This window comes from Scyliorhinus torazame, chromosome 3, assembly GCF_047496885.1.
Source record: "Scyliorhinus torazame isolate Kashiwa2021f chromosome 3, sScyTor2.1, whole genome shotgun sequence".
In the NCBI taxonomy this organism is placed as follows: domain Eukaryota; kingdom Metazoa; phylum Chordata; class Chondrichthyes; order Carcharhiniformes; family Scyliorhinidae; genus Scyliorhinus; species Scyliorhinus torazame.
The window spans coordinates 162,850,918-162,878,253 of NC_092709.1; the positions used below are offsets into that span (position 1 = coordinate 162,850,918).

The 27,336-nt window shown below is 48.1% G+C and overlaps 1 long non-coding RNA gene across 1 annotated transcript in view; it reads left to right on the forward strand.

Moving 5' to 3' along the window:
* Positions 1-27,336, forward strand: part of LOC140409551 (uncharacterized) — a 64,060-nt gene that overhangs the window by 34,141 nt on the left and 2,583 nt on the right. The window contains exon 2 of the long non-coding RNA XR_011940391.1: positions 513-602. This is a non-coding gene — a long non-coding RNA (uncharacterized lncRNA). The remainder of the gene's footprint in view (positions 1-512; positions 603-27,336) is intronic.

Here is a 27,336-nt window from a genome sequence, read left to right on the forward strand (position 1 = left end):
CTGAGTCCACAGCCGCCACGCCAGCAACCCGACCGACAATAGGTGGTTACTTCCACGCCATTGGGAACTAGGCCGGTCAACAGCTGAGGATCGCTGGGCTGGCCTCTGTCAATGCCCCCAGCCGCGCAGCGTATCAGCGATCATGCCAATTCTCAGGTCCCGGAGAATAACTGGGCCGGCGCCGGGCCCGATATCAACGTGAAATTGGATTCTCTGCCCCCGCGCCTAATGCGATTTCGGCGCGGGGCTGAGGAAAATCCAGCCAAAAAGTATGGAATATTTCTTCACAATAATGTGTAACATTATTTAACATACTTTGTACATTAGATATTGATGCACCCTGAAAGGTGGAACATGGCTATAAGATACAATCAGCTGCTGGTCCCTTAAGTAGTTTCATAACACACTGGTAAAATATGTTGCATGTACCTTTCTAATTACAAATTCAATGCATTCTAACAAAGGTTTGAACATCTGAACAGAAATCAAAATTGTTTTTTCTTTAAAAACAGTCTCAACTGACGAATATTCTGAGCAGAAATCTCCACAAGTGAGCGATACATTTTTCTGAAAAGTCAACTTCATTTTGTGTACTGGATTAGGTGAGCTGTTCTTTTAAAACAACATTATTCTCAGCAACTAAGGGAAATAGCACTATATTGAAGGTACATGGAGTGAAATGTTAAATGTCAAGCCTGTTGAGAAATGGATATTTTCACTAGTGTTACGCCTATAAACCACAGTCAGTTGAATTGCTAAGGTCTTCAGAAAATAGCAAACTTTAGTGAAATGCTGCAAAATTAATTTGTTGCAGCACACCACATAATAGCAGATTTTATAAGATGAGAAATGCTTCATTTAACCTCGATCAGTACAATCATTATCAATTGTAGTGCCTATTAACTTTTTAAAACTGGTTTGGTGAAGTTGATCAGTCGTGGAACTCTATTGAATATATAAATTGATGAGGTATAAAATATTCTGCTTAATGCCCTTCAATGTTAAGGTGTGAAATGATTTGGCAACCATTTTAAAGCTGAAAACCAATGCAAAAAAAATAAATTCTGAGTCATATAAGAATAGTGTATCCAGCAAATCTCCATGAACAAACATGGAGCGTTAAGGAAGAACTAAATTAGTCTTATTTATCACACTTTTAATAAATCTTTTATTCATTTCTAACAAGAAAACTTAGTCAATAATGGAACACAGATAAATTGATGATTCGTGGATGGGAACAGTGTCCTTGCAGTCAGCATCATAAAGAAGCAGTCATGATTTTAAAAAGCATTTTTTTGGGGAAGAAGGGATTAACAAGAAACAACTAATAAGTGAAAGTCATGGTCATAATAAAGTAATATAAGTAAGAAAAGTAGAGTAAGGGAAGTAAAATTCGTGCAAGGGAGGTAAGTTACAGTATACGTATATAAGTATTTTTTGGTTTAAAAAAGGGAGTAAATAAAGGGCTTAACGGTAGTCATGGCAGGAGAGCTCGCACTCATGCTATGTGGCAACACATGGATGCTTCAGTTGTCCCTGGTGGACACATGCAGGAAGTGTGTCCAACTGCAGCTACTGGCTAACTGCATTTCGGCACTGGAACTGAGGGTAGATTCACTGTGGAACAGTGCGATGCTGAGCAAGTCATGGATGGCATATTTGTGAGGTGGTCATGTGCAGGTGAAGATTGAACAGGCAGAAAGGGCATGAGTAACCACCAGGCAGAATAGAGGAAGGCATGTAGTGCAGGACACCCCTGAGACCATCCCCCTTTCTAACAGATATACAAATTTAGATATTGTTGGGTGAGATGACTGAGCAGGGGAAAGCAGTAGCAGCCAACTTCATGATATCATGGGTAGGTCAGCTACACAAGAGGGCAGGAAGAATAATGGAAGAGCTATAGTGGTAGGGGATTCAATTGTATGGGGAACAGACAGGCATTTCTGCCATTGCAAAAGAGACTCCAAGATAGTATGTTTCCAGCTGCAGGGAAGAATCTGAATGGCTTCAGGGAATTCTGAAGGGGAGACAAACAGACAGATATCATGGTAATATTGGTACCAACTAAAAATGCAGAAAAAGGAATGAGGTCCTGCAAGCAGAATTTAGGGGGCTAGGAAGTAAATTAAAAAATAGGACCCAGAATGCAGTTATCTCTGGGTTACTTCTGATGCCACGGGCCAGTGAATATAGAGATAAGGGGCTGTATTCTCTGATTCTGAGACTAAGCGCTGATGCCGGCATGGGAACGGTCGTGTTTTGAACCAAACAAATGGCGCAGAACGGCGACCGATCCCCTGTCTGGTGGAGGGTTAGCAGGCATGCAGCTTCAAGCACCCGGCTGTAGCTGTGAATACGGCTGGAGAATTGCCGGGTCCACGACCTGCAGCGGCAGCGTCGTGCAACATGGCGCCGGCCGCGCGCGGACCCGGCCTGCCAAATAGTGACCCCCTTTGGCCAGGCTCGTCACCCCAGACCATCCCGCACTAGTACCCCCAACCCCAGCCAAAGACCCCCTGCCTGCGGATCGGCTCCCTCCCAACTGTAGCTGCGCTGGACTTAGTCCGCAGCCGCCACACCGAGTTCTTGAAAATAAATACCATGAGTGACCTACGCCGTTGGGAACTTGGTCCATTGGCGGCGGAGCATCGGGGGGGGAGCCTCAGGTAACATCCTGAGGCCACCCTGATGGTGTGCGGTCATTTTGGAGGGGGGCAAAGCATCACAAAAGATTTCGGCGCCAACCCCCGATTTTGGCGCCAACATGGATTCTCCGGCCAATGGGCTAACGCGATTTCGGCGTTGGAGACCGGAAAATCCCATCCAAGAGGTTAATCCAGGTGAATGCTTGGCTGGAGAAATGGTGCAGGAGGGAGGGATTTAGCTTTCTGGGACATTGGGACCGTTCTTGGGGACCGTGGGACGAGTTGCACCTGAACCGAAATGGGACCTGCGTCCTTGCAGGGAGGTTTGCTAGTGATTTTGAGGAGGGTTTAAACAAACTTTGAAGGGGGGTGGATGCTCGAGAGAAGGTTAAGCAGGAGAGAAGACGTATAGCCAAAATTAGAAGAGACAGCGAGTGAGTCAGGAAGGAATAGAGGTTATAGGTCAGTTAAGTAACAAGGAAGTTTGACAAGATTGGATGGGTTTTTTTTTTGCACTGAGTGCTGAATTTGGTGCATTTGAGTGCTATAGTGAGAGTTTGGTGACTGAGGGAGTGCTGAATTTGGTGCATTTGAGTGCTACAGTGAGAGTTTGGTGACTGAGGGAGTGCTGAATTTGGGTGCATTTGAGTGCTATAGTGAGAGTTTGGTGACTGAGAGAGTGCTGAATTTGGGTGCGTTTGAGTGCTATAGTGAGAGTTTGATGACTGAGGGAGTTAGATGAGGAGGGAGTAAGGTGCTCCTTTAATTTCATTTCCTACATTTCCGCAAAGAGCGAGAAGGGAGCCAGGAGTTTACAGAGAGTGCAACTGACTGGGAGCAGAGTCGGAGGACGGAGGTCCAGTTGGTCCACAGGGCAGCTATATTCTGTAAGATAAGAGGGAATGGAGGCTAGGCCAGTTGCATGCTCCTCCTGTAGGATGTGGGTGGTGAGGGATACCATCGGTGTCCCGGCTGACTATACCTGCGGGAAGTGCATCCAACTCCAGCTTCTCAGAGACTGTGTTAGGGAACTGGAACTGGAGCTGTATGAACTTCGGATCATCCGGGAGGCAGAGGGGGCTACAGAGAAGAGTTACAGGGAGGTAACCACACCCAAGGTACAGGACGAGAGTAGCTGGGTTACAGTCAGGGGAAAGAAAACAAACAGGCAGACAGTGCAGGGATCCCTCGTGGCCGTTCCCCTTCAAAACAAGTATACCGTTTTGGATGCTGTTGCGGGAGATGACCTACCAGGGGAAGGCCCTAGCGGCCAGGTCTCTGGCACTGAGTCAGGCTCTGGGGCTCAATAGGGAATGGGGGAGAATAGAAAATCAATAGAAATAGGAGATTCAATGGTTAGGGGAATAGATAGGAGATTCTGTGGTTGCGAGCGAGACTCCCGGAAGGTATGTTGCCTCCCGGATGCCAGGGCCAGGGATGTCTCAGATCGTGTCTTCAGGATCTGAAAGGGGGAGGGGGAGCAGCCAGAAGTCGTGGTGCACATTGCTACCAACAACATAGGTAGGAAAAGGGGTGTGGAGGTAATAAACCAGTTTAGGGAGTTAGGCTGGAAGTTAAAAGCCAGGACAGACAGATTTGTCATCTCTGGTTTGTTGCCGGTGCCACGTGATAGCGAGGCTAGGAATATGGTGCAGTTGAACACCTGGCTGCAGGAATGGTGTAGGATGGAGGTCTTCAGGTATTTGGATAATTGGAGCACATTCTGGGGTAGCTGGGACCTGTACAAGCAGGACGGGTTGCATCTGAACCAGAGAGGCATCAATATCCTGGGAGGGAGGCTTTCTAGTACTCTTCGGGAGGGTTTAAACTAATTTGGCAGGGGAATGGGAACTGGATTTGTAGTCCAGCAACTAAGGAATTTGATATTCAGGACGTCAAAGCATGTAGTGAGGCAGTGGGGAAGGGAACACTGACAAAGGAGAGTACTTGCAGGCATGGAGATGGGTTGATGTGTGTATACTTCAACGCAAGAAGCATCAGGAATAAGGTGGGCGAACTTAAGGCATGGATCGGTACTTGGAACTACAATGTGGTGGCCATCACGGAAACTTGGATAGAAGAGGGGCAGAAATGGTTGTTGGAGGTCCCTGGTTATAGATGTTTCAATAAGATTAGGGATGGTGGTAAAAGAGGTGGGGGGGGTGGCATTGTTAATTAGAGATAGTATATCAGCTGCAGAAAGGCAGTTCGAGGAGTATCTGCCTACTGAGGTAGTATGGGTTGAAGTCAGAAATAGGAAAGGAACAGTCACCTTGTTGGAAGTTTTCTATAGGCCCCCCAATAGTAGCAGAGATGTGGAGGAACAGATTGGGAAACAGATTTTGGAAAGGTGCAGAAGTCACAGGGTAGTAGTCATGGGCGACTTCAACTTCCCAAACATGGAGTGGAAACTGTTTAGATCAAATAGTTTGGATAGGGTGGTGTTTGTGCAGTGTGTCCAAGAAGCATTCCTAACACAGTTTGTAGATTGTCCAACTAGAGGGGAGGCAATATTGGATTTGGTACTGGGTAATGAACCAGGGCAAGTGATAGATTTGTTAGTGGGGGAGCATTTTGGAGACAGTGACCACAATTCTGTGACTTTCACTTTAGTAATGGAGACGGATAGGTGCGTGCAACAGGGCAAGGTTTACAATTGGGGGAAGGGTAAATATGATGTTGACAGACAAGAATTGAAGTGCATAAGTTGGGAACATAGGCTGTCAGGGAAGGACAGAAGTGAAATGTGGAACTTGTTCAAGGAACAAGTACTACGTGTCCTTGATATTCATGTCCCTGTCAGGCAGGGAAGAGATGGTCGAGTGAGGGAACCATGGTTGACAAGAGAGGTTGAACGTCTTGTTAAGAGGAAGAAGGAGACTTATGTAAGGCTGAGGAAACAAGGTCCAGACAGGGAACTGGAGGGATACAAGATAGCCAGGAGGGAACTGAAGAAAGGGATTAGGAGAGCTAAGAGAGGGCATGAACAATCTTTGGCGGGTAGGATCAAGGAAAACCCCAAGGCCTTTTACACATATGTGAGAAATATGAGAATGACTAGAGCGTGGGTAGGTCCGATCAAGGACAGTAGCGGGAGATTGTGTATTGAGTCTGAAGAGATAGGAGAGGTCTTGAACGAGTACTTTTCTTCTGTATTTACAAATGAGAGGGGCCATATTGTTGGAGAGGACAGTGTGAAACAGACTGGTAAGCTCGAGGAAATACTTGTTAGAAGGAAGATGTGTTGGGCATTTTGAAAAACTTGAGGATAGACAAGTCCCCCGGGCCTGACGGGATTGTAGCGCACAATTGCTTACGAGAGAGACGAATAGAGATGAAGTCGATGAGGCTTTATTAAGCGTGACTTGTTCCCCGCAGTTCAGCAACAGACTTGAGCTGCGGGGAGAAGCCCAGGTTCTTATACTCCGCCTTCAGGGCGGAGCTAGGGATCAACAGCCAACCAGGACCCGGGATCTGTCAGCCAATAGCATCACGGCTTCACAGTCCCACATGACCCCTAATGCATACTACCACATTCACCCCTTGTTAAAAATGAACCTGGCGGGGTGGTGCTTCGCATGGTGGTAGGGGTTTACAAGTCTGGTCCTGGGAGGAGAAAATTTTTGGCATGTCCTTTCAATGCTCTACACTTTGCCCTACATTGGGCTATGTACAGGGTTTGTGAACTATTTACAATACTCGTAAGAGGAAAAAGAACATTCTCGTTAAAGTCCACAACATTCTTGTGTTACACCGATGCCAAGAGTCGAGCGGGCGGTCTGGTCTTCCTTGTCGATCGCCTCGGCCCCGGTGGTGGTGCAGGTGCTTGTTCCCGCGTTGTCGTCTCCGGGAGCTTTTCGGTGTCTGCTTCTGTTTCACTCCTGGTCGGACATGGGAGGAGGACCGATCCTCCCGGGAAGGGGGCGGTCGCGGGGTGCGCCGGTGGCAGGGAGGGGGTGATCGGTGTCGGGGGGGTGTGCGTGTTGCCGGCGGGCGCCAGGTCTCGCAGGGAGACCATGTCCTGTCGGCCGTCGGGGTACGCCACGTAGGCGTACTGCGGGTTCGCGTGGAGGAGATGAACCCTCTCGACCAACGGGTGCGCCCGCACATGTTTCCGGAGCAAGATGGGTCCTGGGGCCGCCAGCCAGGTCGGCAGCGACGTTCCGGAGGAGGACTTCCTGGGGAAGACAAGGAGGCGCTCATGAGGCGTTTGGTTAGTGGTGGTACACAGCAGCGACCGGATGGAGTGGAGAGCGTCCGGGAGGACCTCCTGCCACCGTGAAACTGGGAGATCCCTGGACCTTAGGGCCAGTAGGACGGTCTTCCAGACCGTGCCGTTCTCCCTCTCTACTTGCCCGTTCCCCCGGGGGTTGTAGCTGGTCGTCCTGCTCGAGGCTATGCCCTTGTTGAGCAGGAACTGGCGCAGCTCGTCACTCATGAAGGAGGACCCCCTATCGCTGTGGATATGTGCGGGGAAACCGAACAGTGTGAATATGGTGCTAAGGGCTTTAATAACTGTGGCCGCTGTCATGTCGGGGCAGGGGATGGCGAAAGGGAAACGGGAGTACTCGTCCACCATGTTCAGGAAGTATGTGTTTCGGTCGGTGGAGGGGAGGGGCCCTTTGAAATCCAGACTGAGGCGTTCAAAGGGGCGGGAAGCCTTGATCAGGTGCGCTCTATCTGGCCTGAAAAAGTGCGGTTTGCACTCTGCGCAGATGTGGCAGTTCCTGGTGACAGTACGGACCTCCTCCACGGAGTAGGGGAGGTTGCGGGACTTTATAAAATGGTAGAACCGAGTGACCCCCCGGGTGGCAGAGGTCCTCGTGGAGGGTTTGGAGATGGTCTATTTGTGCGTTGGCACATGTGCCGTGGGATAGGGCATCGGACGGCTCGTTCAGCTTTCCGGGACGGTACAGGATCTCGTAGTTGAAGGTGGAGAGCTCGATCCTCCACCTTAAGATCTTGTCATTTTTAATTTTGCCCGCTGGGCATTATCGAACATGAAAACTACCGACCATTGGTCAGTGAGGAGAGTGAATCTCCTGCCGGCCAGGTAATGCCTCCAGTGTCGCACAGCTTCCACTATGGCTTGGGCTTCCTTTTCCACTGAGGAGTGGCAGATTTCTGAGGCGTGGAGGGTTCGGGAGAAGAAGGCCACGGGTCTGCCCGCTTGGTTAAGGGTGGCCGCTAGAGCTACATCGGAGGCGTCGCTCTCGACCTGGAAGGGGAGGGACTCATCGATGGCGCGCATCGTGGCCTTTGCGATATCCGCTTTGATGCGGCTGAAGGCCTGGCGAGCCTCTGTCGACAGGGGGAAGGCAGTAGTCTGTATTAGTGGGCGGGCCTTGTCTGCATACTGGGGGACCCACTGGGCGTAATATGAAAAAAAACCCAGGCATCGTTTCAGGGCTTTGGAGCAGTGGGGAAGGGGAAATTCCATAAGGGGGCGCATGCGTTCGGGGTCGGGGCCTATTACCCCATTGCGCACTACGTATCCCAGGATGGCCAGCCGGTTTGTGCTAAACACGCACTTATCCTCGTTGTATGTGAGGTTCAAGGCGTTTGCGGTCTGGAGGAATTTTTGGAGGTTGGCATCGTGGTCCTGCTGATCGTGGCCGCAGATGGTTACGTTGTCGAGGTACGGGAACGTGGCCTGTAACCCGTGTTGATCAACCATTCGGTCCATCTCCCGTTGGAAGACCGAGACCCCGTTTGTGACGCCAAATGGGACCCTTAGGAAGTGGTATAGTCGCCCATCTGCCTCGAAGGCTGTGTACTTGCGGTCACTTGGGCGGATGGGGAGCTGGTGATAGGCGGACTTGAGGTCCACGGTGGAGAAGACCTTATATTGGGCAATCCGATTTACCATGTCGGATATGCGGGGGAGAGGGTACGCATCTAGCTGTGTGTACCTGTTGATGGTCTGGCTATAGTCTATGACCATGCTTTGCTTCTCCCCGGTCTTTACTACTACCACCTGTGCTCTCCAGGGACTATTGCTGCCCTGGATTATGCCTTCCTTCAGCAACCGCTGGACTTCGGACCGGATAAATGTCCGGTCCTGGGCGCTGTACCGTCTGCTCCTAGTGGCGACGGGTTTGCAATCCGGGGTGAGGTTTGCAAACAAGGATGGCGGTTCAACTTTGAGGGTTGTGAGGCCGCAGATAGTGAGTGGGGGTATAGGGCCGCCGAATTGAAACGTTAGGCTCTGCAGGTTGCACTGGAAATCTAATCCCAGTAATGTGGGCACGCAGAGTTGGGGAAGGACGTAGAGCCTGTAGTTTTTAAACTCCCTTCCTTGCACCGTTAGGGTCACTATGCAGAACCCTTTGATCTCTACGGAGTGAGATCCTGCAGCTAGGGAAATCTTTTGCGTACTGGGACGGATGGTCAAAAAACAGCGTCTTACCGTGTCGGGGTGGATGAAGCTTTCGGTGCTCCCGGAGCCGATCAGGCATGGTGTCTCATGTCCGTTAATCAGCACCGTTGTTGTCGTCGTCTGGAGCGTCCGGGGCCGTGCTTGATCCAGCGTCACCGCACATGGGGTGCTGGGGGGGTTGGGGAGCGTTTGGGATGCGCTGGACTCTTTCTTCTCCGGGGACAGCGGCGACCCCCCGGGACCGGCACACAGCCGCGAAATGGCCCTTTTTTCCGCAGCTCTTGCAAGTCGCTGCGCGGGCCGGGCAGCGCTGCCGGGGGTGTTTCACCTGCCCACAGAAATAGCAGCGGGCCCCCCTGGGATGATCTGGCATCTTAACCGTGCAAGCCTGTTAGGGAGGGGGGGGTTTTGTCGTGACGGGGGCCCACGGAGCCCAAGGGGCTGCCGTGCGGTCGGGGCCGTAGGAGCGGGCGTTTTGCGAGGCCACATCTAGGGAAGCTGCGATGGCCCGTGCCTCTGAGAGTCCTAGCGACTCTTTTTCTAAAAGTCTTTGGCGGATTTGGGGAGAATTCATACCTGCCACAAACGCATCGCGAATTAACATGTCCGTGTGTTCAGTCGCGTTTACCGGCGGGCAGCCACAGCCCCGTCCCAAAATTAGCAGCGCGGCGTAGAACTCCTCTAGCGATTCTCCGGGACTTTGCCATCTCGTTGCGAGTTGGTAGCGTGCGTAGACCTGGTTCACTGGACGAACGTAGACGCTCTTTAGTGCTGCGAGCGCCGTCGGGAAATCCTCTGCGTCTTCTATGAGAGGGTAAATTTCCGGGCTTACCCTTGAGTGCAGGACCTGTAGTTTCTGGTCTTCTGTGATCCGGCCGGGGGCCGTTCGGAGGTAGCCTTCGAAACAAGTCTGCCAGTGTTTAAAAACTGCTGCCGCGTTCACTGCGTGGGGGCTGATCCGCAGGCATTCCGGGGCGATCCTGAGCGCCATAGTCCTTTAAGCACGCTTAATAAATTGTAGCGCACAATGACTTACGAGAGAGACGAATAGAGATGAAGTCGATGAGGCTTTATTAAGCGTGACTTGTTCCCCGCAGTTCAGCAACAGACTGGAGCTGCGGGGAGAAGCCCAGGTTCTTATACTCCGCCTTCAGGGCGGAGCTAGGGATCAACAGCCAACCAGGACCCGGGATCTGTCAGCCAATAGCATCACGGCTTCACAGTCCCACATGACCCCTAATGCATACTACCACAGGGATATATCCAAGGATTCTATGGGAAGCAAGAGATGAAATTGCAGAGCCGTTGGCAATGATCTTTTCGTCCTCACTGTCAACAGGGGCGGTACCAGGGGATTGGAGAGTGGCAAATGTCGTGCCCCTGTTCCAAAAAGGGAAAATTACAGGCCAGTTAGTCTTACTTCGGTGGTAGACAAAGTAATGGAAAGGGTACTGAGGGATAGGATTTCTGAGCATCTGGAAAGACACTGCTTGATTAGGGATAGTCAGCACGGATTTGGGAGGGGTAGGTCTTGCCTTACAAGTCTTATTGAATTCTTTGAAGAGGTGACCAAGCATGTGGGTGCAGGTAAAGCAGTGGATGTAGTGTACATGGATTTTAGTAAGGCATTTGATAAGGTTCCCCATGGTAGGCTTATGCAGAAAGTAAGGAGGCATGGGACAGTGGGAAATTTGGCCAGTTGGATAACGAACTGGCTAACCGATAGAAGTGGGAGAGTGGTGGTGGATGGCAAATATTCAGCCTGGATCCCAGTTACCAGTGGCATGCCGCAGGAATCAGTTCTAGATCCTCTGCTGTTTGTGATTTTCATTAATGACTTGGATGAGGGAGTTGAAGGATGGGTCAGTATATTTGCAGACAATACGAAGATTGGTGGAGTTGTGGATAGTGAGGAGGGCTGTTGTCGGCTGCAAAGAGACATAGATAGGATGCAGAGCTGGACTAAGAAGTGGCAGATGGAGTTTAACCCTGAAAAGTGTGAGGTTGTCCATTTTGGAAGGACAAATATGAATGCGGAATACAGGGTTAACGGTAGAGTTCTTGGCAATGTGGAGGAGCAGAGAGTACTTGGGGTCTATGTTCATACATCTTTGAAAGTTGCCACTCAAGTGGATAGAGCTGTGAAGAAGGCCTATGGTGTGCTAGCGTTCATTAACAGAGGGATTGAATTTAAGAGCTGTGAGGTGATGATGCAGCTGTACAAAACTTTGGTAAGGCCACATTTGGAGTACTGTGTACAGTTCTGGCCGCCTCATTTTAGGAAGGATGTGGAAGCTTTGGAAAAGGTGCAAAGGAGTTTTACCAGGATGTTGCCTGGAATGGAGAGTAGGTCTTACGAGGAAAGGTTGAGGGTGCTAGGCCTTTTCTCATTAGAACGGAGAAGGATGAGGGGCGACTTGATAAAGGTTTATAAGATGATCAGGGGAATAGATAGAGTAGACAGTCAGAGACTTTTTCCCCGGGTGGAACAAACCATTACAAGGGGACATAAATTTAAGGTGAATGGTGGAAGATATAGGGGGGATGTCAGAGGTAGGTTCTTTACCCAGAGAGTAGTGGGGGCATGGAATGCACTGCCTGTGGAAATAGTTGAGTCGGAAACATTAGGGACCTTCAAGCAGCTATTGGATAGGTACATGGATTACGGTAGAATGATATAGTGTAGATTAATTTGTTCTTAAGGGCAGCACGGTAGCATTGTGGATAGCACAATTGCTTCACAGCTCCAGGCTCGATTCCCGCTTGGGTCACTGTCTATGCGGAGTCTGCACGTCCTCCCCATGTGTGCGTGGGTTCCCTCTGGGTGCTCCGGTTTCCTCCCACAAGTCCCAAAAGATGTGCTGTATGGTGAATTGGACATTCTGAATTCTCCCTCTGTGTACCCGAACAGGGGCCGGAGTGTGGCAACTAGTGGGCTTTCACAGTAACTTCATTACAGTGTTAATGTAAGCCTACTTGTGACAATAATAAAGAGAGAGAGAGAAAGATGCCTGTGTCTGTGTATTCACAATGCGTATTATGTATGCCCTATGTTTTGTTTTCATGAATGAAATTATCTGTCTGGACTCTACGCAGAACAATTCTTTTCACTGTAGCTCGGTACACGTGACAATAAAACAAATCCAATCCAAAATTAAGTTATTGGATGTGAAATTTTCAAAGCAAATCTTCCACCCTTATTATAATGCTGCACTTAACAATCAGTCTTCCAATTCCACAACTGCACACTTTTCTTCAGTATTTACAAATGAGAGGGGCAATATTGTTGGAGAGGACAGTGTGAAACGGACTGGTAAGCTCGAGGAAATACTTGTTCGGAAGGAAGATGTGTTGGGCATTTTGAAAGACTTGAGGATAGACAAGTCCCCCGGGCCTGTTGGGCCTTCCAATTCCACAACTGCAAACCTTTCCATATTTACAATGAGGAAACCAAAGTGATACCATACCAGAAATGACTGTACATTAATATTGTAGACAAGTGCTTGGCTCACTCAGTAATTAACATTACTCTGTTAATTTCAACAATAAGAGATACCCAATTTATTTTAATTAATCTGACACCACAATAAATACCAGATAGCATATAAAATGTATTCATCTACCACTTATCAAAATACATTTCTGGGCTATAGTTTATATTAAATTTCTGGGTAATTTTCCAATTACCTCAGGTTAAGGTCACAGCAGGCATTTTGATGTGCACTACTGCATGGTTTTCTAGCCAGGCAAGTGAATAGGCAAAAAGTCATGCAGCTAAATTTATTAAAAAGAGCTTGCCAGAGCTCTATTTCTTTCTAACTCTTTTAGAGGGTGTGGGTGTTGTTGGCTAGGTCAGCTTTTGTTGACCATCCCGAACTTTCATCGAGAAGATGGTGCAGTCCATGTGGTGTAAGTACACTCACAGTGCTCTTAGGAAAGGAGTTCCAGGAATTTGACCCAGCAGCCGTAAAGAAACAGTAATAAGTTCCAAGTCAGGATGGTGTGCGGATTGAAGGGAAACTTACCAGAGGTCTCCTTCTAGGTGTTCAAGATTGTGGGTTTGGAAGGCGCTGTTGAAGAAATGTTGGTACCTGCAGTGAATAACTGGATAACTGGTCTATAATTGTTTGGCATGACCTTTAATCCCTTTTTAAACAATGAACTGCATTTGCATTTCTCAAGTCCTTCGGTACCTCCCTTATATCTAGTGAGGATTGGAAAATTATCAGAACATTTGCTATCTCTTCCCTGACTTCCTTCAGTAGCTTAGGAAACAATCTGTCTGGCCCTGGCGACTTATCAACTTTCAAGGATTTCAATCCTTCAAGTACTTCCTCCCTCATTATGATAACCCCGTGCAATTTCTGTGTTTCTCCTGGACTACTATATAGAATCATAGAAACTCTACTCTGCAGGAGGAGGCTATTTGGTCCATCGAGTCTGCACCGACCCTCCAACGTGGTCCACACTTCCATGCTATCCCCGTAACTCAGTAACCCATCTAACGTTGGATACTAAGGGGCAATTTAGCATGGCCAATCCACCTAACCTACACATCTTTGTGACTGGGAGGAAACCGGAGCATTTGGTGGAAACCCATGCAGACACGGGGAGAATGTGCAAACATCCCCACAGTCACCTGAGGCCGGTATTGAACCTGGATCCCTGGCACTGTGATGCAGCAGTGCTAACCACTGTGCCAATGGCATCACCCATTTCCTTTGTAAATACGGAGACAAAATATTAATTTAAAACCCTTCCCACAGCCTCTACACCTACACAGGTTCTCTTCTTCATCTCTGATAGGTCCCACTTTTTCCTTAACTGTTTCCTTAACTAACTTATTTCCATTAATATACTGTAAAAACATCATTAGGTTTTCTTTAACTTTACTTGCTCATGTTTTTTCATGCCCTCTCTTTGATTTCCTTATTCCCTTTTTGACTTTGCCCCTGCACTTCCTATACTCGTCTGGACTATCTACAGTGCTGAGTTTGTGCCCATTGTACGCTTTATTTTTCTGTTTGATCTTCCTCTGTTCCGTTAGACAACCAGGGGAATCTAGATGTGGTAGCACCACTCTTATTTTTGGAGCGGACATATCTGCTTTGTACATTTAGGTTCTCACTTTTTAGTGCTTCCCACTGTTTTCCACTGATTTATCTTATAGCAGTGCTGGCTATTCCACCTCATCTTTCTCATCTCTGCAAAATTTGCTTTCCTCCAGCTCAAAATTTTTACCCCTGCTTTACCCCTGTCCTTTTCCATGGTAATCCTGAATCTAACGAGTTGTGATAACGATCCAATAATAATAATAATTGTAACAATAATTGTCACAAGTAGGGTTCAATGAAGTTACTGTGAAAAGCCCCATGTCGCTTGTTTCGGCAGAGGCCGGTATGGGAATTGAACCCGCGCTGCTGGCATTGTTCTGCATTACAAGCCAGCTGTTTAGCCCACTTTTGCCCCTCCTTTAGCCAGGTTTCCATTATAGCAATGACATCTTGCTGCCATGTGTCTATCTGTGCCCTTAACTCATTTCCATTGTTTATTTGAATCATAATCTTTGATGTGGCAGCTTATCAAATGCCATTTGATATCCACCTTGCTGTTACTTCCTCAAGGTCGAGAACTATTGAAAGGTCATCCCACAGCAGAAGGGAAAGATCAAGCAGTAGCAGTACAGAACGAGATACCAGGTGGGAAAGGGGACGTAGTTTGTCAAGATCTCGGAACATGAGTAAGACTACAAATACTAATAGGAGTAGAAGCCCACATGCACGTGAGATTTTGGTGGCTTCAAATAAATTAGATGAAAAAGTTATTAAAGAAGCTAAACAGCAAGAATTGCATAGTTGGAGTGAATTTGGGGTTTACACGAAGTACCGGATAGGGGACAAAGAGCTCTATCCCACAGATAGATTTGCACGGAAAAGGTTCTTCCGGATGGAACTTATAAGGCAAAGGCCAGGCTCGTGGCAAGGGGATTGGAAGAAAACTTAGAAGATCAGGATTTAAGGGTAGGTTCACCGACAGCAGGATAGGTTATTTTAAAGATCTTCTTGGCTCTATTAGCCACAAACGCCTTTTTGCAGGGGCATCAGCTCCAGCGAGACATTTTTCTCCGTCCTCCTAAAGAAGCAGCTAACACAGAAGGGAGACTCTGGAAGTTGAACAAATGTGTCTATGGATTAAATGATGCATCTAGAGTCTGATATTTTTCGGTAAGGTCAGTTTTGTTAAAGTTAGGCTGTTGCCAGTTGAAAGCAGATCCTGCAATGTTTTACTGGCACTATAAAGGAAATCTTTCTGGCATTTTTATGATGCTTGTCGATGATTTTTTGTGGGGTGGGACTGGTGTTTTTGAAGCTATTGTAATCTCTGGTTTGAGGAAAGAATCCAGGGTTGGAAGTCAGGCTTCCAGTGCATTTAAATATATTGGACTGGAAATTAGACAGACTAAGTTAGGGGCAACTTTACGTCAGCAATCTTATTTGGAAAGCATCACAACAATAGCAATTAGTCGTAGCCGAGTTTCACAAAAAGACGCAATGGTTTCAAAGATAGACAAAGAGCAACTGAGAAGTTTAATTGGGCAACTGAACTGTTAAGTATCCATTAATTGACACTGATTTGTAAAGGGGCTTCAGATGGCGTCTGCCAGGTGGTGTGTTGTTAAGAGTTTTGTGCAGAGGCGGTGGAAGTGAAATAAATGGTGTTTGGTGAAAAGGAACAAGAACTTTAGACTCTTCGTTTCACAGCAACTAAAACATATAACATGTGTCACCCATCGTCAGGTCCCTGTTGATGAGAAACATGCCCCAGACACTGGGGTTGCAGTATGGGCCACGGCCACTGGCTGTTCACCTTCCTCCCCAGAATGCCCTGCAGCCGCTCTGAAACATTCCAACCCCTTGCATCAGGGAGGCAACGTACTATCCTTGATTCATGTCTGCGGCCACAGAAGCATCTGATTTACCCCAACTATTGAATCCCCTATCACTCTAGCCCTGCCACTAGTTTTTCTCCCACCCATCTGAGCAGCAGAGCCATCCATGGTGCCATGAACTAGGCTGCTGCTGCTTTCCTCTGAGAGGCCATTCCCCCTGACAACAGTATCCAGTGAGGTACATCTGTTTGAGAGGAGGAGGACCACAGGGGACCCCTGTACTACTGCCCTGAGTCTTTTACTGTTCCTGATGGTTACCCATTCCATTGCTGCCTATGAAATCCTCACCTGCGGTGTGACCACCTCGCTAAAACGTGCTATCTGCGATTTCCTCAGCATCGCAATTGCTCCACAGTTAGTCCAATCGCATATCTAACTCTGAAATCCGGCTACCTTGAAGCTGCATTTGGACACATCTTCCACGCAGATGGTCATTTGATGCTGGAAGTGTCCCTCATTTCCCACTTGCATGCTATTTATCAGCTGAAGCCTGGATATTGTCCTGGTCTTGCTGCACATACACATGGACTGTGGTTCAATATTGGAGTTACAAATGGTGCTGAAAATTATGCAATCAACAGCAAACATCCCACTTCTGACTTTATGGTGGAGGGAAGGTCATTGATGAAGTAGCTGAAGATGGTTTTATCTAGGACACTACCCTGGGAACTCCTGCAACAGTATCCGGAACTGAGATGACTTATCTCCAACAACAACCATCTTCCTTTGTGTGAGATATGAATCCAACAAGTAGTGGGGAGTTTTTTAACTTGATTCTCATTGACTTCTAGTGCTCCTTGATGCCATATGCTGCCTCTCAGCACCAGGGACCCAGATTCAATTCCGGCCTTGGGTAACTGCGTGTGCGATGTTTGCGTGTTCTCTTCATGTCTGCAAGGGGTTCCTCCGGGTGCTCTGGTTTCCTCCCAAAGTGAAATGATGTGCTGATTTGGTGGACAGGCCATGATAAATTTACCCTTAGTATCCAAAATGTTAGACGGAGTTGCTGGTTTATGGGGATAGGTAGGTGCACTTTCAGAGGGTCGCTGCAGACTCAATGGGCCAAATGACCTCCTTCTACACTGTAGTGATTCAATGATTGCATGATTCTACTCTAAATGCTGCCATGAGTCAAGGGCAGTCACTCCCATCTCACCTCTTGGGTTCAGCTGTTTTATCCAAGTTTGAACAAAAGGCCCTGGCAGAACCTAAATTTAGTGTCAGTGAGCAGGTTATTACTGATGGCATTGCTTGTTCGCATTGTTGACATATTCCATCACTTTGATGGTTTCTTAGTGACAATGTCAGGCTCATGGGGATTTTGTTTATCTTCACAATTTGGAGAATCCGCTATATATATCCATTTTAGTGAAGTACACTTTTAAAATATTTCTTGCATAATAAATTATAACGTTGGACTTCTTTTTCAAGCAATTAGAATAAAGTGAATCATTGCATAATGGTAATGTCACTGGAATAGCAATCCAGAGGTCTGATCAAATATTACAATGACAAGGCTGATTTTTTTAATGCAAGATCGAAGTCCTGCTGCAGGGGCTCAAAGTGGGAGCCGCACTCATTTCAATGGGTGCTGGACCTTGTGATGACAGGTTTCTGGAGGTGGCAAATGAACCAGCCTCCATGTAGCCGCCATCTAATTCAGAATGGCAGGCCATCTAGATCTGCAGGCTCCATCCAACAGTCATCAAATCAGCAGTATTGGCAGAACCATTGCTCGTGGTGGTCACTGCTGCGACTGCAGCTCTAGGGTGATGGCATCTTAATGGAGAGATGTCTTTGAAGAGCAAATTGATTTTGGTAGGGAATCCAGGGCAGGTGGCAGTCATGCTGTCAACATGCTATGGCAGTGGAAATAAATAAATATTCCCTCTCAACATCTTCCCCTATATATTGGCTGCCTTCGCACCTCCTATCCCAGGAACATTCAGCTCATGAATTTAAATCCAACCTTAGCAATAGCCTAATATAGGCATACTCACCAAATCACACTTTACAGCTAATGTCCCAGCCCCCTCCATCAACATCCTTGGATATATCCTGTTCCATGTTCCTGTTTTGTTTGCACTGAGTCCTGAATTTGGTGCATTTGAGTGCTATAGTGAGAGTTTGGTGACTGAGGGAGTATAAGGCTTCATTTTTATCAAAAGTCTAGTCTTTCTTTTATTTAGTTAATTAACTTAAAAGTTGCTGTTTGGTTTAGAAGAAGGTGAATTTTCAATCAGCTTTAAACAAAGCTTCTACTTGTAGGCACTTGCAGCTGGAGCTTGTTAATTAGTTAATTGGATTAGGCCAGTTTTCAGAGGCTAGATTCACAGTATAAAAGTGATCCCCTACAGTGCAGACTTTGTTTGCACTGAGTGCTGAATTTGGTGCATTTGAGTGCTATAGTGAGAGTTTGGTAACTGAGGGAGTGCTGAATTTGGTGCATTTCAATGCTATAGTGAGAGTTTGGTGACTGAGGGAGTGCTGAATTTGGTGCATTTGAGTGCTATAGTGAGAGTTTGGTGACAGAGGGAGTGCTGAATTTGGTGCATTTGAGTGCTATAGTGAGAGTTTGGTGACTGAGGGAGTTAGGTGAGGAGGGAGCTCCTTTCATTTCCTACATTTCCACAAAGAGTGAGAAGAGAGCCAGGAGTTTACAGAGAGTGCAGCTGACTGGGAGCAGAGTCGGAGGGCGGAGATCCAGTGGGTCCACAGGGCAGTTATATTCTGTAAGGTAAGAGGGGATGGAGGCTAGGCCAGTTGCATGCTCCTCCTGTAGGATGTGGGTGGTGAGGGATACCACCGGTGTCCCCGCTGACTATACCTGCGGGAAGTGCACCCAACTCCAGCTCCTCAAAGACCGTGTTAGGGAACTGGAGCTGAAGCTGGATGAACTTCGGATCATCCGGGAGGCAGAGGGGGTGATAGAGAAGAGTTACAGGGAGGTAACCACACCCAAGGTACAGGACAAGAATAGCTGGGTTACAGTCAGGGGGAAAAAAAAAAAACAGGCAGACAGTGCAGGGATCTCTCGTGGCCGTTCCCCTTCAAAACAAGTATACCATTTTGGATGCTGTTGGGGGGGGATGACCTACCGGGGGAAGGCCCTAGCGGCCAGGTCTCTGGCATGAGTCTGGCTCTGGGGCTCAGAAGGGAAGGGGGAGAATAGAACAGCAATAGTTGTAGGAGATTCAATGGTTAGGGGAATAGATAGGAGATTCTGTGGTCGCGAGCGAGACTCCCGGAAGGTATGTTGCCTCCTGGGTGCCAGGGCCAGGGATGTCTCAGATCATGTCTTCAGGATCCTTAAGGGGGACGGGGAGCAGCCAGAAGTCATGGTGCACATTGGTACGAACGACGTAGGTAGGAAAAGGGGTGTGGAGGTAATAAATGAGTTTAGGGAGTTAGGCTGGAAGTTAAAACCAGGACAGACAGAGTTGTCATCTCTGGTTTGTTGCCGGTGCCACGTGATAGCGAGGCTAGGAATAGGAAGAGAGTGCAGCTGAACACGTGGCTGCAGGAATGGTGTAGGATGGAGGTCTTCAGGTATTTGGATAATTGGAGCGCATTCTGGGGAAGTTGAGACCTGTACAAGCAGGACGGGTTGCATCTGAACCAGAGGGGCACCAATATCCTGGGAGGGAGGTTTTCTAGTACTCTTCGGGAGGGTTTAAACTAATTTGGCAGGGGAATGGGAACTGGATTTGTAGTCCAGCAACTAAGGTAGCTGATATTCAGGACGCCAAAGCATGTAGTGAGGCAGTGGGGAAGGGAACACTGACAAAGGAGAATACTTGCAGGCATGGAGATGGGTTGAAGTGCTTCAACGCAAGAAGCATCAGGAATAAGGTGGGCGAACTTAAGGCATGGATTGGTACTTGGGACTACAATGTGGTGGCCATCACGGAAACTTGGATAGAAGAGGGGCAGAAATGGTTGTTGGAGGTCCCTGGTTAAAAATGTTTCAATAAGATTAGGGATGGTGGTAAAAGAGGTGGGGGGGGGGGGGTGGCATTGTTAATTAGAGATAGTATATCAGCTGCAGAAAGGCAGTTCGAGGAGTATCTGCCTACTGAGGTAGTATGGGTTGAAGTCAGAAATAGGAAAGGAGCAGTCACCTTGTTGGAAGTTTTGTATAGGCCCCCCAATAGTAGCAGAGGTGTGGAGGAACAGATTGGGAAACAGATTTTGGAAAGGTGCAGAAGTCACAGGGTAGTAGTCATGGGTGACTTCAACTTCCCAAACATTGAGTGGAAACTCTTTAGATCAAATAGTTTGGATGGTGTGCAGTGTGTCCAGGAAGCTTTCCTAACACAGTTTGTAGATTGTCCGACCAGAGGGGAGGCCATATTGGATTTGGTACTTGGTAATGAACCAGGGCAAGTGATAGATTTGTTAGTGGGTGAGCATTTTGGAGATAGTGACCACAATTCTGTGACTTTCACTTTAATAATGGAGACGGATAGGTGCGTGCAACAGGGCAAGGTTTACAATTGGGGGAAGGGTAAATATGATGTTGACAGACAAGAATTGAAGTGCATAAGTTCGGAACATAGGCTGTCAGGGAAGGACACAAGTAAAATGTGGAACTTGTTCAAGGAACAGGTACTACGTGTCCTTGATATGTATTCCCCGTCAGGCAGGGAAGAGATGGTCGAGTGAGGGAACCATGGTTGACAAGAGAGGTTGAACGTCTTGTTAAGAGGAAGAAGGAGACTTATGTAAGGCTGAGGAAACAAGGTCCAGACAGGGCACTGGAGGGATACAAGACAGCCAGGAGGGAACTGAAGAAAGGGATTAGGAGAGCTAAGAGAGGGCATGAACAATCTTTGGCGGGTAGGATCAAGGAAAACCCCAAAGCCTTTTACACATATGTGAGAAATATGAGAATGACTAGAGCGTGGGTAGGTCCGATCAAGGACAGTAGCGGGAGATTGTGTATTGAGTCTGAAGAGACAGGAGAGGTCTTGAACGAGTACTTTTCTTCAGTATTTACAAATGAGAGGGGCCATATTGTTGGAGAGGACAGTGTGAAACAGACTGGTAAGCTCGAGGAAATACTTGTTAGAAGGAAGATGTGTTGGGCATTTTGAAAAACTTGAGGATAGACAAGTCCCCCAGGCCTGACGGGATATATCCAAGGATTCTATGGGAAGCAAGAGATGAAATTGCAGAGCCGTTGGCAATGATCTTTTCGTCCTCACTGTCAACAGGGGTGGTACCAGGGGATTGGAGAGTGGCGAATGTCGTGCCCCTGTTCCAAAAAGGAAAAGGGATAACCCTGGGAATTAGAGGCCAGTTAGTCTTACTTCAGTGGTAGGCAAAGTAATGGAAAGGGTACTGAGATATAGGATTTCTGAGCATCTGGAAAGACACTGCTTGATTAGGCAGAGTCAGCACGGATTTTTGAGGGGTAGGTCTTGCCTTACAAGTCTTATTGAATTCTTTGAGGAGGTGACCAAGCATGTGGATGAAGGTAAAGCAGTGGATGTAGTGTACATGGATTTTAGTAAGGCATTTGATAAGGTCTCCCATGGTAGGCTTCTGCAGAAAGTAAGGAAGTATGGAATAGTGGGAAATTTGGCCAGTTGCATAACGAACTGGCTAACCGATAGAAGTGAGAGAGTGGTGGTGGATGGCAAATATTCAGCCTGGATCCCAGTTACCAGTGGCATACCACAGGGATCAGTTCTGGATCCTCTGCTGTTTGTGATTTTCATTAATGACTTGGATGAGGGAGTTGAAGGGTGGGTCAATAAATTTGCAGATGATACGAAGATTGGTGGAGTTGTGGATACTGAGGAGAGCTGTTGTCGGCTGCAAAGAGACATAGATAGGATGCAGATCTGGGCTAAGAAGTGGCAGATGGAGTTTAACCCTGAAAAGTGTGAGGTTGTCCATTTTGGAAGGACAAATATGAATGCGGAATACAGGGTTAACGGTAGAGTTCTTGGCAATGTGGAGGAGCAGAGAGATCTTGGGGTCTATGTTCAAACATCTTTGAAAGTTGCCACTCAAGTGGATAGAGCTGTGAAGAAGGCCTATGGTGTGCTAGCGTTCATTAACAGAGGGATTGAATTTAAGAGCCGTGAGGTGATGATGCAGCTGTACAAAACTTTGGTAAGGCCACATTTGGATTACTGTGTACAGTTCTGGTCGCCTCATTTTAGGAAGGATGTGGAAGCTTTGGAAAAGGTGCAAAGGGGATTTACCAGGATGTTGCCTGGAATGGAGAGTAGGTCTTATGAGGAAAGGTTCAGGGTTCTAGGCCTTTTCTCATTAGAACGGAGAAGGATGAGGGGCGACTTGATGGAGGTTTATAAGATGATCAGGGGAATAGATAGACAGTCAGAGACTTTTTCCCCGGGTGGATCAATCCATTACAAGGGGACATAAATTTAAGGCGAATGGAAGATATAGGGGGGATGTCAGAGGTAGATTCTTTACCCAGAGAATAGTGGGGCATGGAATGCACTGCCTGTGGAAGTAGTTGTGTCGGAAACATTAGGGACCTTCAAGCAGCTATTGGATAGGTACATGGATTACGGTAAAATGATATAGTGTAGATTTATTTGTTCTTAAGGGCAGCACGGTAGCATTGTGGATAGCACAATTGCTTCACAGTTCCAGAGTCGCAGGTTCGATTCCGGCTTGGGTCACTGTCTGTGCAGAGTCTGCACATCCTCCCCATGTCTGCGTGAGTTTCCTCCGGGTGCTCCGGTTTCTTCCCACAGTCCAAAGATGTGCAGGTTAGGTGGATTGGCCATGATAAATTGACCTTAGTGTTTCTGTGGAGGTGTTGACTTTGGGTAGGGTGCTCTTTCCAAGAGCCGGTGCAGACTCAATGAGCCGAATGGCCTCCTTCTGCACTGTAAATTCAATGATAATCTATGATTAATCTAGGACTAAGGTTCGGCACAACATCGTGGGCCGAAGGGCCTGTTCTGTGCTGTATTTGTCTATGTTCTATGTCAGGAGAAACTCACCAGAGGTGGTGGTGGCACAGTGGTGTAAATTCAAGGTTGTAAATTCAAACCTTGGAGTTCTAAACATTGACTCTGGACCCGATGAGGTCTCATGGCATCAGGTCAAATATGGACAAGGAACTTCCTGCTGATAACCACCCTTCCTCAGTTGAAGAGTCAGTACCACTCCATGTTGAACTTCACTTGAAAGAAGTATGAGAATAGCAAGAGCGCAGAGTGTACTCGGCACAGTACTTCAATATAGATCACCAAGAGTAGCTCTGTAACACCACTACTGACCAAGAAGCCTGATTTATGAATGAGTCACGAGGGGGACACAAGTTCAGGATGACGGGGGGGGAAATATGAGGAAAAATATTTTTACCCAGAGGGTGGTCACAATCTGGAATGGATTGCCTGGGAGGGTGATAACTGCGGGTTGCCTCACACCTGTTTAAATGTACCCAGATGAGCACTTGGCACGCCATAACATTCAGGGCTATGGATCAAGTGCTGGTAAATGAGATTAGGTCAGTAGATCAGATGTTTTTCATGCGATTTCCGGTGGCGGCCATGGTGTGAGTGGTCGCACACAGGGCAGCTCCTGTTCGAAGGGATAGGAAAGGACTCTTTTTACCCGATATTGGGCGGAACTTTGATGAAAAGGGATAGTTGAAGGTCAGAGGAGTAGTTTCCCCCAGGAGTGGTATGTCCATTGGTTATTAAACTGGGCGGAAGATAGTGAGAGACCTGGCCAAAGAGTTTGAGGAAACCTGTCGCGCTGCAACCGGTGTAAGGATGGTGGAGGGGAAGGGCTGGTTAAAGGTGGAACGCCCCATATGGTGCAATTGATGGCTTTTAGGGAACCTTTGAGGAACTCCACCAACAGAGGAAGGAAATGCAGGAGGAGCGCTAGAAGGCCATCAAAGGAGATGTGGCACCCCTGAAGAGTTCGATGGAGCGGGTGGAGCAGTGCTTGGAGGTGCTGGGTTTGCAGATTCGAAAGATCGAAGGAGTGATCTCGGACCACAGCAATGTGTGGTGCAGAGGTGGGGCTCCGAGGAGACTGTTGTAAAACGTTGAGTGCAAAGGTGGAAGAGCATAAGAATACCCCGAGAAGGCAGAACCTGCGAATAGTGGGCCTGTCTGAAGGAGTGGAAGGTGTGAGTGCTAGGAGGTTCGTCTCAAAGATGTTGGCGAGGTTGGTGGTGGAAGGGGTGCAAGATAAGGCCCCTGAAGTGGGCCGAGCGCACAGGTCCCTGAGGTAGAGGTCGGCAGTGATTGTGAGACTCCACAAATGTGAAGATTTTGCATTGGGCCAGGAAGAAGCGTACCTGTGAATAGGAGGGGAACAAGCTCTGATTATATCAGGACATTGGGACCAAGGTGGCGAAACAGCAGGTAGTGCTCAACAAGGCCAAGACAATGCTGTACCAGTGGTGGAGCAGGTTTGGGGTGCTCTACCCGGCGAAATTGTGGGTGACGTTTGAATGCCAGGAGTATTACTTCAAGACCCCAGAAGCAGCCGAGGACTTCATTAAGGATCATAAACTGGGAGAGGACTGAGTGGACAATGTTTGGCAACCGGGGTGCTGATATTTCGTAATGGTTGGGAACATGTTTGAAGTGAGGGTAGGAATTCGGGATTTTCTTGAAATGAAGTGGGGGTGGTCTTTCTGCAGGTGACGCACCTCTGTGTGAGGACCAGGTTAGGTTAAGGAAGGGTGGGTTGGGCAGGTTTCCCACTCGGTGTTTGATTTGAAATCGAGGAGAGTGGCAATTTTAATGAGCAAGAATATGGGATTTGTGAGTGTGAAGGAGGTGAGGGATCCGGGTGGGAGATATGTGATTGTGAGTGGGGTATTGGATGGGATGCCAGTGTGTTGGTAAACGTGTATGCACCAAATTGGGACGATGTGGGTTTTATGAGGGGGTTGCTGGTAGCGATCCCGGATTTGGCCACGCACCAGTTGAGCATGGGAGGAGATTTTAATTGTGCCTGAGAGCCGAGGGTGGATAGGTCGAGCCCCACTCGATTGGTAGGGTACAAACGGCAAGGGAGTTGGTTGGGTTTATGGAGAGGATGGGTATGGTGGGTCCATGGCGCTTTCAGAACGCAGGAGGGAGTATTTCTTTTTTCGCACGTCTATAATGTGTATTCGAGGATTGATTATTTTGTGGTGAGCTGGGAGATTTTGGTTGGGGTTGAGAGGCAGAGTATGCGGGGATAGTTATTTCTGACCATACGCCCCACTGGCTGGAGATTCGGCTTAGACTGTGGCGCGAGCAAATGCCGGGGTGGAGGTTTGATTCGGGATGCTGGCGGGTGGAGGTTTTTGTGATAACGTGCGAGCGGCGATTAAGGGGTATGTGGAGTTGAATCAGAATGGGGCTGTTTCGGAGACCATTTTTTGGGAAGCACTGAAAGCAGTGGTCCGGGGGAAATTATCTTGTTTAAGGATCACGTGTATAAGGAAAGAACGGAGGAATATGACCGCCTGATGAGCGAGATAGTGGAAATGCACAGGGAATATACGAGGCTGCCCACCAGAGATGGATTGGCAAAGAGGAAAAATTTGCAGAGGCAATTTGACGGGCTGACAACAGGGAGGGCGGTAAGTCAATTACATGGGCAAGCATGGTGCAATATGAGTATGGGGAGAAGGCGACCCGCAGGCTGGCGCACGAGCTGCAGAGGCAGGCAGTGTTGAGGGAAATATTGAAGATATGGACTGGGGTTGGGGAGGTGGTGTCGGAGCCGGGGAAGATAAATGAGGCTTTCAGAGAGTATTACCAGGGACTGTACGAGGCGGACCCGGGGCGGGGGGGGGGAGGAGGGAGACAAAGGGCAGTTTCTGGGCGAGCCGGAATTTCCTCAGGTGGGCCAGATGTGTACCCGCCGGAATTTTATAGGGAGTTCGCGACGGACCAGGCACCACATCTGTTAGGGGCGTTTAATTAAGCACTGGAGAAGCGGGAGCTTCCAGAGACGATGACGCAGGCAGTAATTATGTTAATCCCAAAAATGGGAAAGGACCCGTCGGAATGTGGCTTGTATAGGCCCATATCATTATTGAGCACGGATGTCAAAGTATTGGCTAAGTTGTTGGCGGGATGATGGCAGATTGTGTCTCGGGGGTGGTTGCAGAAGAGCAAATAGGCTTTGTGAAGGTCAGGTAGCTCATGAGTAATATAAAAAGGTTGTTGAATGGAGTTGTGAATCCATCGGGAGCTCTGGTACCGGAGGTGGTGATGTCCATGGACGAGGAGAACACATTTGATCTGGTGGAGTGGCAGCTCTTGTTCGGTGTTCAGAGAAGGTTTGGGCTGAGATTTGTGGCATGGGTGCGTTTGCTATATGTGGCATCCAGGGCGAGTGTGAGGACAAATAATATGAGCTCGCGAAGCTTTGATTTACACAGGGGAACGAGACATGGCTTCCCGCTGTCACAGTTGTTGTTCGTGCTGGCCATAGAGCCGTTGGCGATGGTTCTTAGGGGGTCGGCGGAGTGGCGGAAGATTATGAGAGGACAGAGGGAGCATCGGGTGTCGCTTTATTCCGAAGACCTATTGCTGTATGTTTTGGACCCGCTGGAGAGTATGGAAAGTATTATGGGCGTGTTGCGAAAGTTTTGGAGGCTTCTTGGGGTATAAACTGAATGGAAGGAAATGTGATGTTTTCCTGGCGAATGAGTTGGGACAGCGGGCTAATTTAGGGAGGATGCCATTCAAGGTGGCAAGGGATAGGTTCAGGGATTCAGGTAGTGAGGGAATGGACGGGGTTCCATAAGTGGAACTTAACAAAGCTGGTGGATGAGGCCAGGGGGAATCTTAGGAGGTGGGATACACTGCAGTTGCCTTTGGCGGGGATGGTTCCAGTGGTAAAAATGAATATTCCTTTTTTTGGAAATTGGACATGATTATTTCAGACTTTGTACAGGCGGGGATGGTGCCGAGGGTGGGGAGGACCCTGCTACATAGGCAGAGGCAGCAGGGGGGTTGGCGTTGCCGCACCTGCTTCATTATTACTGGGCGGCAAATGTAGAAAAGGTGCAGCAATGGTGGGAAGGAGAAGGGGTAGAATGGGTTAGGATGGAGGGGGAATCTTGTAGGGGATCCAGCTTAAGGACCATGGTGATGGCAGTGTTGCCAATGGTGCCAATTAGTTATTCGGGGAGCCCGGAGGTGCAATCCACGGTGAAGATTTGGAATCAGTTGAGGAGGCGTTTTAGGGTAGAGGGGATGTCAGTGTTAATGCCACTGTGCGAGAATCATGGGTTTGAGCTGGGGGGGGGGGGGGGTGATGGATAGTGTATACAGGTGGAGGAAAGTGGGGTTAGTCATGGTGAGGGATCTGTATTTGGAGGAAGGGTTTGCCAGTTTGGAGGCGCT